This window comes from Octopus sinensis, linkage group LG6, assembly GCF_006345805.1.
Source record: "Octopus sinensis linkage group LG6, ASM634580v1, whole genome shotgun sequence".
Taxonomy (NCBI): Eukaryota; Metazoa; Mollusca; class Cephalopoda; order Octopoda; family Octopodidae; genus Octopus; species Octopus sinensis.
In genome coordinates, this window is record NC_043002.1 from 118,973,595 (window position 1) to 118,987,343 (window position 13,749).

Sequence of the window (13,749 nt, forward strand, 5' to 3'; positions counted from 1 at the left end):
TGGGTGATCGTTCGATCTGCAAGAAATAGTAGCTAGATCGTTAGTAAGAGCACGTTGCCAAATATAGTCCTAGTATATGAAAAGATGGGAAAATCATGACTGGAACGCTTTTCATAATACATATTCTTGAGACAAAACTATGTATAGTTGTGTAACATATTGCTCAATTTTAAAGGTATTCTGAAAGGACTAAAATAATATTACTACTCACAAGGGGCTAAACACAGAGAGGACAGACAAATGGATTAAGACGATTACATCGACCCCAGTGCGTAACTGGTACTTAATTTATCGACCCCGAAAGGATGAAAGGCAAAGTCGACCTCGGCGGAATTTGAACTAGTTATTGAGTTACTACTGACTTTTCTTCTCCGCATAAAAGTTCACTCAACCTTTACTGTTTTCAGGCTGATGACGTAGCAGAGTAAGTAATCTCAACTGTTTATTTTTTTTTTTTTAAGATGCTTGTTTTTGTGCTTACTCATGTATAACATTGTACATTTTCATAATTCTTTCGCCAGCATGGAAGACCAGTGACAAGACCCATTGACGTCAAGGATCAAGTACAGATCAAAGACAGCAGTATTTGATTTCAACTTCACTTCATACAATGACTCTGGTGTTTACAGGATATTTATTCTCAGGTTCACTCAAAGATAAATTTCTCGTTTGTTCTGCACTTAAAGCAATACCAAGGCTTTATATAGTTTGGAAAAGATTTCATCTTACATCGAATCAGAAAATCTTTTGTAAGACAATGTCTGTGGATGTTGTCAGTGGTGCAGCTAATTTTTTAAACTCTAGTCTCTTGTGCGATAGAAGTCGAATCTCTTTCTTTTTTTTTTTTCTGTTAATGGTGTGGCCTTGGAAGAACTTTCTGGAAAACTTTATTTGAACTGTGCTCAATCTCCTGTGATGTGTTGGTGGCTACTGACATTTGAAGAACCAGCACAAACCCTGACGTCATTGAACGACCCCGTGGAGTTTAATCTTTTTCACGTTATGCTGAGTTGTAAGTTTCATACAAAATGCCATTGTTACCGAAACATAAAATTAATGAATATAGAACACAATTACGTATATTATAACTAAGAGAAATTAGTTAAAAATTGTTTGGTATGTGTCACGGTTCCTTTTTTTTTTTTTTTTTTGCATGTTTGACTCTGTGTGTTGAACAAATGGAGTACTAGCAATGTGGGGAGCAAAATCTAAATTTCAAATTAGTAGGAAAAAAAACCCACCCAAAATGAAAGACAATCATTCAATGACCCATTGTTAGGCCTTAAAAACACTTGAAGCTTCACTTGGAAAGATTTTGGACCATGGAATTCAAATTGTGAATTTGTCAAAATGAGGAGCTTACTTTATGCAGTTTGTCACATGCTTCTTTTACATACAAATGTTTGGTGGCTTTCCAAATGGAATGTACCTATTTGAGCTTAGAGATGAACTTGAATTATTTTTTTAATTTCAGGGTAAGAAAGAATTTTTGTCTCACTGAATGAGAAAGAATGGATCACGTGCCTTCCTATCTGGTTGATGTTTTTGAACAACTGAAAAAAATTGAAGCTTCAAGTGCAAGACATGAATACAAACACCATTAAATTCTTTGAAAGCTTTCATGAGCAAAATGGAAAATGTAATGTTTCAGAAACTGTTACCAATTCTTGTTGCTAGTGGTGAAGATTATGCCCTCCTATATTTGTACAGATAACATTTTGCAGTCTTTGACGACACTAACAAATGAATTCAGTGATTAGTTGAATTTAATTAAATGTAAAACCCATTTAAGTTCACTTTTTAAAAGTTCTTGATGATTGCTGATATAAATGTCTAGAGCTGAAGAGTGATTCAGAAACAATAATTCATGTTCATTAAGAAAATGATCACAAAATTCTTGCTCTGTGAGCGCTGTCCAAAATTGACAGAAATAGCTATTTATGCCATAATTCCATTTGTACCATCATTGAGTTAAGCTTTTCAACTTTGTTGTAAATGAAAATGAAGCAATGAAGAAGACTAGAAGTTAAGAATTTCCTATAATGTCCCTTTCTAGCACTCATCTATGTATCCAAGAATTTGGTAAATAAAAAAAAACAATCACAAGAAAAACAAAAAAAAAATCATTTTTCTCATTGACCGTAATCTTCATCAGAATAAAATAAATTACAATAGCCTGGCATTGTATCAAATATTTTGTTTATAGAAGTGTGCTACAGTAACTTCAGTCTTTAAAGTAATTAGTTATGAACATATGTATAACAAAAAAACTATTTTTATTTGAGTTTTAAAATCAACATTTTTATTGCTATTAAATTTGTAAAACTCCATTATGAAAATAACCCAGGCAAAATAAATAGGCGCAGGAGTGGCTGTGTGGTAAGTAGCTTGTCTGCCAACCACATGGTTCCGGGTTCAGTCCCACTGCGTGGCACCTTGGGCAAGTGTCTTCTACTATAGCCTCGGGCCAACCACAGCCTTGTGAGTGAATTTGGTAGACGGAAACTGAAAGAAGCCCATCATATATATATATATATGTATGCGTGTGTGTGTTTGTGTGTCTGTGTTTGTCCCCCTAGCATTGCTTGACAACCGATGCTGGTGTGTTTATGTCCCCGTTACTCAACGGTTCGGCAAAAGAGACCAATAGAATAAGTACTGGGCTTACAAAGAATAAGTCCCGGGGTCGATTTGCTTGACTAAAGGCGGTGCTCCAGCATGGCCGCAGTCAAATGACTGAAACAAGTAAAAGAATAAAAGAAAGAATAAAAAAAGTTTGAGAACCACTATTAAAGAAGATAAAAACAAGGTTTCAAAAGAATGACATTGAATCCAAGATCTTCATAGGAATGCCTTCCCTTATAATGCCCTATTAAACAATCTGAAGTCCTCCATTCTTGGGAAGTATATGGGGCCCACTTTTTTTTTTAGAGAATTAACTAACTTATATTATTAAGAACCTCTACCAACACTGTGATGATGCTTATTTGAGTCAGAAACATGTTCACATATGCTTTACTGCTTGAAAAAAAAAACAGATTTCCTTTCCCTTTGATGGCATGTGAATTTTGGAGAATTGTTGGTTTGATTATGTGAGATTATCTCCCCTTCTTTTTCAAAGCAAGCTGCAATTCCCACTAGGCAGTTGTTTACTTTCTCATAAAACAAAGACAATTTCAATAAAAATTTTGCCTTGTATGGCATTTAGTATTCTTTTCTTTGTCCTTGCCAATGACCTTTCTCTCCCTCTCTCTCACACACACACACAAACATATATAGTAAATACTAGCGATTAAAACCTAAGCTGTGTCATTATGAAGCACTTCTGTGAATCCCAGTTATATGTATGTAGATGTTTTATCTTTGAGGAGAAACCTATCCATGCAAGTTGAAATACCTAGTCAAAGTATATTAGTTGCAGAGTTTGGATATATTAAAGCAAAGACTGGGATCTATGGTATTAGATTTAATTCTGTAGTTACAATTATTTCAATACCATATGGGAAATACATTTTATGAACATAGATATTAATATTTATTTCTTTATTGCCCACAAGGGGCTAAACATAGAGTGGACGACAATATGGACAGACAAAGGGATTAAGTCGATTACATTGACCCCAGTGTGTATCTGGTACTTATTTAATCAACCCCAAAAGGATGAAAGGTAAAGTTGACCTTGGCGAAATCTGAACTCAGAATGGAGCGGCTGACGAAATACCTATTTCTTTATTACCCACAAGGGGCTAAACATAGAGGCGACAAACATGGACAGACATAGGTATTAAGTCGATTATATCGACCCCAGTGTTTAACTGGTACTTAATTTATCGACCCCGAAAGGATGAAAGGCAAAGTCGACCTCGGCGGAATTTGAACTCACAACGTTACGGCTGACGAAATACCGCTAAACATTTCACCCAGCAGGCTAACGATTCTGCCAACTCACAGCTTAACATAGATATTAATATTAATGATAGCATGATCTTCGGATGATGAGTCTCACAGAACCAATGACAAATGACTGAGCTTTTTAGCAATTTGCTTTGCTTCAGAAGACACATCAAGCTAAGTGAAATCGTAGTTGTGGCCAGTGCCGGTGACATGTAAAAGGTACCTAATACATTCTGTGGAGTGTTTGGCATTAGGAAAGATATCCAGCCGTAGAAACCAAGCCAAAAGAGACTTGAGCCTGGTGCAGCTCCCTGGCTTCCCAGCTCCATTCAAACCATCTTACCCATGCTAGCATGGAAAACAGACACTAAATGATGATGAATATAAACATAATGGGTTTCATGGTAGAGGGTTGAGAATGGATCTACTGACATCTACTGACATCGGAACACAGAGGGGACGGCAGGAGACTGAGACTACTGGCAGTTTCTTGTACTTGAAAAAATATGTCAAGCTAAGTAAAAGCATGGTTGCCCCTGTAACCCTCTCCAGCTGAGCATCTCTCATCTTGTGGGCTCATAGGTTTTGGGGCCACATAAAAAGTACCCAGGACACTTTGTAAAGTGGTTGGCATTAGGAAGTGCATCCAGCTGTAGAAACCATGCCAAAACAGGGAGCCTGAACAGCCCTTCAGCTGGTCCACTCTTGTCAAAATGTCCAACCCATGCCAGCATGAAAAACAAACATTAAATGGTGGTGATGAGACTTTATTTAGAACCGATTTGCATTTCATTGGACTGAATTTCAAAAATATGTCACTGTCTCCTTGCCTTGGTATCACATGATAGCTGTAAATGAATGCCACTGTCTTGCAAGCAGTGTCCTTTGTTCCCAAACTTCCATGAAAACATGTTTGGTTGTGGGGGAAATATTACCTTACTGGGAAACAAGTGAAAGCTGCCAATAGGAAGAGCAGCAGAAAATCTGCTTCAACAAAATTCCATCTGACCCATGCAAATATGGAAAAGTAGGTGTAAAAGCAATGAGACACTGACAAAGATTATATATAGGCGCAGGAGTGGCTGTGTGGTAAGTAGCTTGCTAACCAACCACATGGTTCCGGGTTCAGTCCCACTGCATGGCATCTTGGGCAAGTGTCTTCTGCTTTAGCCCCGGGCCGACCAATGCCTTGTGAGTGGATTCGGTAGATGGAAACTGAAAGAAACCTTTCGTATATATGTATATATATATATGTGTGTGTTTGTCCCCCTAGCATTGCTTGACAACCGATGCTGGTGTGTTTACGTCCCCGTCACTTAGCGGTTCGGCAAAAGAGATCGATGGAATAAGTACTGGGTTTACAAAAGAATGAGTCCCGGGGTCGATTTGCTCGACTAAAGGCGGTGCTCCAGCATGGCCGCAGTCAAATGACTGAAACAAGTAAAAGAGTAAAGAGTATATACACACATACAGAGAGAGATAAATAGACAGCTATATATATATATATATATATATATATATATATACACACATACATAAAGTGAAGAAATACTATTGCTTCACTAATAATATTATTCATCTGCAAAACTCATAGTAGTGTATTTATATTCCAAGATTGCTGTTATTTTTCCACTAAATTACATTGCAAAACAATTTTCGTTATTTTTATTTCTTTAGTCAGTAAGTGTTGTTTCCTATTTGCTTCTATCTAGAAATCAAAGTAAATCACTACCATTCCCTTCAAACTTTGCTTTTGTCACCTGGACATCTATGTTTTGAAACTCACCTATTTTCCATTACATTTCAGTGAGATTCAATGTTGAGTTGCTAAAGCAGAAATATCATTATAGCAAATATTCTGCTCAAAACCACAGATTTGCTTGACTTTAACCACTCGAACATGTCCCTTAGTGGCTGACAATATGTGCATCTCTAATCACGAACAGGAGTAGTGGGGGAATATCATAGCCATGTGTTGAGGAAGATTCTTTGGGGTTTGAATAAATGTAACAAAAGCAAAATTGGGAGGAAATATTAGCCATTTTTCACATTTTCTAGGGGTAAGCAAATAGAAAATAAAAGTTGTTATGCAAGGACAAAAATCATGTTACACAGTGTTATAAGCAACACCCTGGGAGGGTGATCGGTGATTTGATCTTTACTAATTGTTCAGAGATTCCTTGCTGTTATTTCTAGCCAATGGAGTAAACACAGCTTTTCAACTTTGCAAAGCAATGGTAAATATCTTTCTTCAAAATTTATTTCCCTATATTATAATTTATAAAATTGAAAAGTAATTATATAGAAATTATAAAATAATTTTTAAATTGTAAAATATTTGAAAATAATCTAACATTTTATAATTTAGAATTACGAAATAATTTTTGAAATATTAAAAAAAAAATAAATTTATAATTTAAATAATAAAATAATTTTAAAATATAAAATTTTAAAAATTACATAACCTATAAGCTAATTTAATTCTAAGTGTCAATCACTTAAAGTTTTGTGAAGTTGTAGAAACCCAAGAAGATATGGGACAAAGTAGTGAAGGCCGATCTCAAGACACTGAACCTTACAAGGAGATGACAGAGGACCAAGATATGTGGCGCATTGCTGCACTTGAGACGACCTGCCCACTTCAACAGAATTGAGATCTTAAAACCAAGGTACCACATAAAAAGCATTAGTGTGGGTGCTGGTACCACACAAGACGCACTGGTGATGATGCTACATACAAAGCACCCAGTACACTCTGTGGAGTAGTTGGCATTTGGAAGGTAGTCAAAACAGGCAATGGAACCCAGTTCAGCCCCTGGCCATACCAGTTCCTGTCAAGCCATCTAATCCATGACAACATGGGAAGTGGATGTTGAATTATGATGATTTAATAATTTGTATAATTATTTTATTCTATAAATTTTAAAAGGTTATTTATTTTGATCTTAAAATACTATTTCAAAAATAGGAGAAAGGTATGCAGCTTCATCTAAATTATTTCTCTATTTAAATATTTGGAGAGGTTTTCTCAAAAAAGGGTACTGGTGTTTTAGGTGGCTATGAAATGAAAAAGGTAAAAAGTGAAAGTGACAGATAGGCGCAGGAGTGGCTGTGTGGTAAGTAGCTTGTTTACCAACCACATGGTTCCGGGTTCAGTCCCACTGCGTGGCACCTTGGGCAAGTGTCTTCTGCTATAGCCCCGGGCCAACCAATGCCTTGTGAGTGAATTTGGTAGACGGAAACTGAAAGAAGCCCGTCGTATATATGTATATATATATATATATATATATGTGTGTGTGTCTGTGTTTGTCCCCCTAGCATTGCTTGACAACCGATGGTGGTGTGTTTACGTCCCCGTCACTTAGCAGTTCGGCAAAAGAGACCGATAGAATAAGTACTGGGCTTACAAAGAATAAGTCCCGGGGTCGATTTGCTTGACTAAAGGCGGTGCTCCAGCATGGCCGCAGTCGAATGACTGAAACAAGTAAAAGAGTGAAAGTGACATATACCTGTTTTAGGAGGTTGACAGGTTAAAGTGAAAATGTTAGATTAGTTTCAGTAATACATGAGACATTTCCAAACAATTGTTACATGTTAAGTAAAATTGGACTAGTATCAAATTTATGTAAAGTTATTGGTCACTATGTGTAAGCCGTAATATAAAATGTAAACAGATAGTATGTTTGGAGCTGAATCTCATACTCAAGCTGTCCTACTTTTTAGATTCATCATTTAGCGTCCGCTTTCCATGCTAGCATGGGTTGGACGGTTCAGCTGGGGTCTGGGAAGCCAGAAGGCTGCATCAGGCCCAGTCTGATCTGGCAGTGTTTCTACACCTGGATGCCCTTCTTAATGCCAACCACTCCATGAGTGTAGTGGGTGCTTTTTACGTGCCACCTGCACAGGTGCCAGACGGAGCTGGCAAACGGCCACGGACGGATGGTGCTTTTTACGTGCCACCAGCATGGGGGCCAGCTGAGGCTGGCAACGGACACGAACGGATGGTGCTTTTACGTGCCACCGGCACGGGGGCCAGTCGAGGCTGGCAACGGCCACGATCGGATGGTGCTTTTTACGTGCCACCGAGTATATAATATTTCCAAGTCCAAAATTTGAAATCCTTCCAGTTCCAAGCATTTCAGATATACTTTCATGTTTACAAATAAACGAATAAAGAAGTCAGTACATTAAGGAATTTATATTTATTAGGAATCAAATGATGATTCTTTGTATTACTACTTGAAGTTTCCTGCTCTTTCTACACACATGATCAATCAGGCAATATGAGGCTAATGAATGAAGCTTTACCATTATACAGTACTAGCAGTATCGCCCGGCGTTGCTCGGGTTTGTAAGGGAAATAACTATATAAGCATTTTTAGAGATGTAAAATATAATAGCCATCTCAATATGGCTAACCACAAAGGGGGGGGGGTGTTACTGTAGCTTTTAACGTTCTGATATTTAATAATACATTTTTAGAGAGTTACTTCCCTTATATATGCCAAAAATGCATTAAAAATAGGAAAAACTGATGGTAAATTTCTTTTTAAATCGTAGACTCATCGTAGACATCACTAATATCCAGAAGGGCTCGATATGAATCACGACTATAAGATACCTGGTTTTGGTTAAACTGCACCGCAAAATGTGGGAGTAGTTAGGAATCTAAATCGTAGGAGACAGACAACACACAACCTCACTTTTATATATAAAGATAAACTCCTGGCAAATGTAAAAATCAAACCCCAACTTTGCTGCCTATAAACAGAATCAAAGAAACTCGATTTCCATTCCTAGCTAAAAATAAAAGACCATGTGAACCATCTTAAGATGTATAAACCTTATATCACTTTTAAGGACAACAAAGTTAATTTCCTCTCAAGCTCCAAATATAGGTTAATCAGCACCCCAGAATTGAATTATATATGTATATATATAATAAATGCATGCTTAATATAGGCGCAGGAGTGGCTGTGTGGTAAGTAGCTTGCTAACCAACCACATGGTTCCGGGTTCAGTCCCACTGCGTGGCATCTTGGGCAAAGTGTCTTCTGCTATAGCCCCAGGCTGACCAATGCCTTGTGAGTGGATTTGGTAGACGGAAACTGAAAGAAGTCCGTCGTATATATGTATATATATGTGTATGTGTGTGTATATGTTTGTGTGTCTGTATTTGTCCCATCCAACATCGCTTGACAACCGATGCTGGTGTGTTTACGTCCCCGTCACTTAGCAGTTCGGCAAAAGAGACCAATAGAATAAGTACTGGGCTTACAAAGAATAAGTCCCGGGGTCGATTTGGTCGACTAAAGGCGGTGCTCCAGCATGGCCGCAGTCAAATGACTGGAACAAGTAAAAGAGTAACCTCCAAAATTCAGAGTGACATGAGACTAGATCAATGAAACTGCAGTACTGCAATTGTTAAATGAATTCATGTCTTTAGAAACAAACCACTCTTCCGAGTGTTCTCGTCTTGGCATTGTACAATAATTGTAAATGAGTCACTGTCCTACAAGCAGTATTCTTCATTTTCAATCTTTTGTGAAAACATGTTTGGCTATATAAAAATACTAGCAGTATCGCCCGGCATTGCTCGGGTTTGTAAGGGAAATAACTATATAAGCATTTTTAGAGATGTAAAGTATAATAGCCATCTCAATATGGCTAACCACAAAGGGGGGGGGGTGTTACTGTAGCTTTTTACGTTCTGAGATTTAATAATAAATTTTTAGAGAGTTACTTCCCTTATATATGCCAAAAATGCATTAAAAATGAGAAAAATTCATGGTAATTTTTTTTTTTAAATCGTAGACTCATCGTAGATGCGCGCTAATACCCAGAAGGGCTCGATATGAATCACGACTATAAGATACCCGGTTTTGGTTAAACTGCACCGCAAAATGTGGGAGTAGTTAAGAATCTAAATCGTAGGAGACAGACAGCACACAACCTCACTTTTATATATAAAGATTACCTTGCCAGGAAACAGGTGAGGGTTGGCAACTAGAAGGGTATCTAATCATAGAAAATTTGTCTCAAAGAATTCTGTGAACGTTAAAACCCCAACACTGATAACAAGGAGGACGATGCATAAAAATGTCAACCATAATAAGGAATGTTGCAGCTAGTATAAATAGGAGAGGCTGTATTCTATCCTCAGACAGAAGCATCATTAACTGGGTCAGCTGGGAGTGACTTTTGCAATATGCTCACATAATGTTAATGATTAAGGAAAAAATAAAACATGTCTATGTTGAAATTTGCTGATACTCCACCCAAATTATAGCTTTAGCTTTGTACCTGTAATTATCGGAGTACTCTGATACACACAAGCATGTATCTGACTCATACACTGTTCGCCTTCCAGACATTTTTACATTACTGCATGTACTTTATATGCACTTTCTGACAAGTTGTGGTGCACCTGAGCACTGTATACAATAATTTCATTATTATTATTATTATTATTATTATTATTATTATTATATTATTATTATTATTATTATTATAACTAAAGTAGCATTAATCTTGAGAAAACAAGTTTCAGGAAATTGAAAAGAAATCACAGTTGTGAGGTATTAATGGAACTGTGAAAATGTGTAAAGCATTCCAGAAGTTTAGATATAAATAAGAACATTTACACTCAAGTAGAGATACAAGCATATGATTATGTACACATACATAAGTAAAGACATACACATATGTCCATGTAATGGCATCAAAGCTGAAACGTATATTCTTACATACATACATGCATACACACATACATACATGAATGCACACACAAGTGTATTGATGAACCAATCATAGAATCTTGTTTCTGAGTTTAAAATATAAACTCCCAAAGAACATGCATATACAAAAATTCACACACTTATGTGCATAAAAACAATATCCATATGGAAACATGCACAAAGATGATACCTAAACACCTATAAGGTAAATATACATAATTATATACGTACACCACACTCAGTTGATATAAACATACGCAATACACATACATATATATAAATACTTATATACACAAACGTGGAGGCGCAATGGCCCAGTGGTTAGGGCAACGGACTCGCGGTCGTAGGATTGCGGTTTCGATTCCCAGACCGGGCGTTGTGAGTGTTTATTGAGCGAAAACACCTAAAGCTCCACGAGGCTCCGGCAGGGGGTGGTGGCAAACCCTGCTGTACTCTTTCACCACAACTTTCTCTCATTCTTTCTTCTGTTGGCCTGCTCGCTTAGCCAGCGGGGTGGCGTCATTTGAAGGCTAAAACAATGCGAAGCGCATTGTGACCAGCGATGTGTAGCAACATCTGATAGCCTGGTCGGTCACAGTGATCACGGTGATATACACAAACAACCACAGAAATAATACAAAAAGACATATCTTAGCTGGTATCAAAAAGTTCCCAGTCTAGTTATGTTTAATAAAAAATAACTCATTTACCTAACTTTTTACATCATCTCCTTCAGAATAGTAACCTTGTGCAGCAATACACTGGTTCCAGTATTCCTGCTACTTTTGGAATCTGGCCTGGAAATTGTTTTCCATAAGCAATTCATTCTGGATCTCAACAATGGAGTTAAAATGGTGGCCTTTGCTGCATTTTCATCTTGGGGGAAAAGACGGAAGTCTGCAGGTACTAAATCTGGTGACACAGAGGAGAGCTCAGTAACTGGGTGCATTGTTGTTGTGAAAAATCCAATTCTTCATGCTCCACAAATCAAGCTGATTTCTCCAAATGTCCTCCCTCAAACACTTCAGAACATTGCAATAGAACTCTTGATTGACAGTCTGACCCTGAGGGACAAATTCTCAATGCACAATACTAATGTTTCCAAGTGTGACGCTCATGGCAGGTCTTCGAGATCACTCATCACCTTCCAGGGGTGTTCTTCCACATTTGAAGTGCCCGTTCTACTCAAAACATTGTGTACAACCCATTGCTTTGTCACCATAAGCTTGCCAAAGCATGCTCAATATCTCTGTAGCAGACTTCTCAAGTTTAACACAAAATTTCACATTGGCTCTCTGTTCTTATCCATGACAAAATCGCAGACGGCAGCATGCTCATGATCACAAAAACACAAATTTCACAACTTGTAAATACAGTGATGTCACTTGGCACACTGCCTCATGAAGGTCAATGGTAGCTCTCACTGTGCATGATATCATATGCTACCATCTGTTGGTGTGCTACAAGACCAGTGCAGGAACTTTTTGATAACACCTTGTATATATATATATATATATTTATTTAATAACAGTTTGATTCAACTATTAAATAATATATGCAGCTGCTAGTGAATGTGTTGGGTGCTACTTTCTCTCATTTGCCCACTCCTTCATATGTGTGTATGTATATATATATGTGTGTGTATATATATATATACATATATATACATATATATATATACATATATAATACATATATATATATATACATAATATACATATATATATAATATATATATATATATAATATATATATACATATATACATATATATATATAACATATATATATATATATATATATATACATATATACATATATATATATATATATATATATATATATACATATTATATATATATATATATATATATATATATATATATATATATATATATATATGGATATGATAAGCTTCTTTAGGTTTTGTCTACCAATTCTACTCACAAGGCTTTAATTGTCCCAGGGCTTTAGTAGTAGACACTTGCTCAAGGTCCTGCACGGTGAGACTGAACCTGGAACCATGTGGCCTGCAAGCAAACTTCTTACTACACAACCATGCTTGTGTCCATCATATATTCAATATATTTCTATAAATCAGATTTAAATGGTCATTTTGGTAGATAGGATATATTTAATATGTTTTTGAGTTGATGGAACCCACAAAAGAGGGTGACAAAGGAATACATGGTGAAGGCTACTCTGAAGATGCTGCCTCTCACAGACCAGATGATTAAGGATCATACTCTTTGTTGATATGCAATGCTGAAAATGCCCAACCACCTACAGCAAAACATAACCTGACATGAGGGAGTGTTTAGAGGCTCAGATACTTTATACCCTGCCAAGCATACATCACACATCTTGCACCCAACTATCCACCCTTTGAATGCTTTGAAGCACCCCCATCTTCCATCACCCTATGGTTCTCGTACTCCTCTCCATTGGACTGTCTTCATTCTGCCTAGAGGAAAAGACCATCCTCATACCTCTGTAACTCCTCTCTAGTGCATCTCCTTTACCTTCTTTGCCCTTCTCTGCCACCAGCCATCACACTCTCCCACCCTTAGGGCCACTTCTATCAGCACCTATCATCCATAATAAATGCACTCAGTACAATCTTGTAAAGCGGCTGGTATTAGGAAGGGTATCCACCCATAGAACCAAGCTGAATGACATGTATAAGCACCAATGCAGCAGCTCCCAATAAGAAATGACTCAGACCATGACACCGCGTCCATGATAGCACAGAAAATGGACATAAAAATGATTATGATGATTTCTGATTTCTATAAAATTGATTTCAAATTTTGGCACTAGGCTATTAAATTCAGAGGAGGGGATAAATCGATTACCCCACCCACTTTGTGTTCAACTGGTGTTTATTTTATTGACCCTGAAAGGATGAAAGGCAAAGTCAACCTCAGCAGAATTTAAACTCAACATAAAGACAGACGAAATTTTGCCTAGTGTGCTAACAATTCTGCCAACTCACCATCTTCATGATTTCTATAATATTGGATGTTAATTGTGGAGATTTGGTTGGTCTGATATATATAATGTGATTCTATGTAATGGATATAGATGTAGGCATTTGATAAATAGGATATCATCATCGT

General features: G+C 37.0%; 1 long non-coding RNA gene across 1 annotated transcript; it reads left to right on the forward strand.

Annotated features, from left to right (window-relative positions):
• The first annotated feature begins 224 nt into the window (after nucleotides 1-224).
• On the forward strand, nucleotides 225-2,304 carry LOC118764037. The gene is made up of 3 exons (XR_004999822.1): nucleotides 225-424; nucleotides 522-1,012; nucleotides 1,475-2,304. It is a non-coding gene; the product is annotated as an uncharacterized LOC118764037 (long non-coding RNA).
• Nucleotides 2,305-13,749: the final 11,445 nt, after the last annotated feature.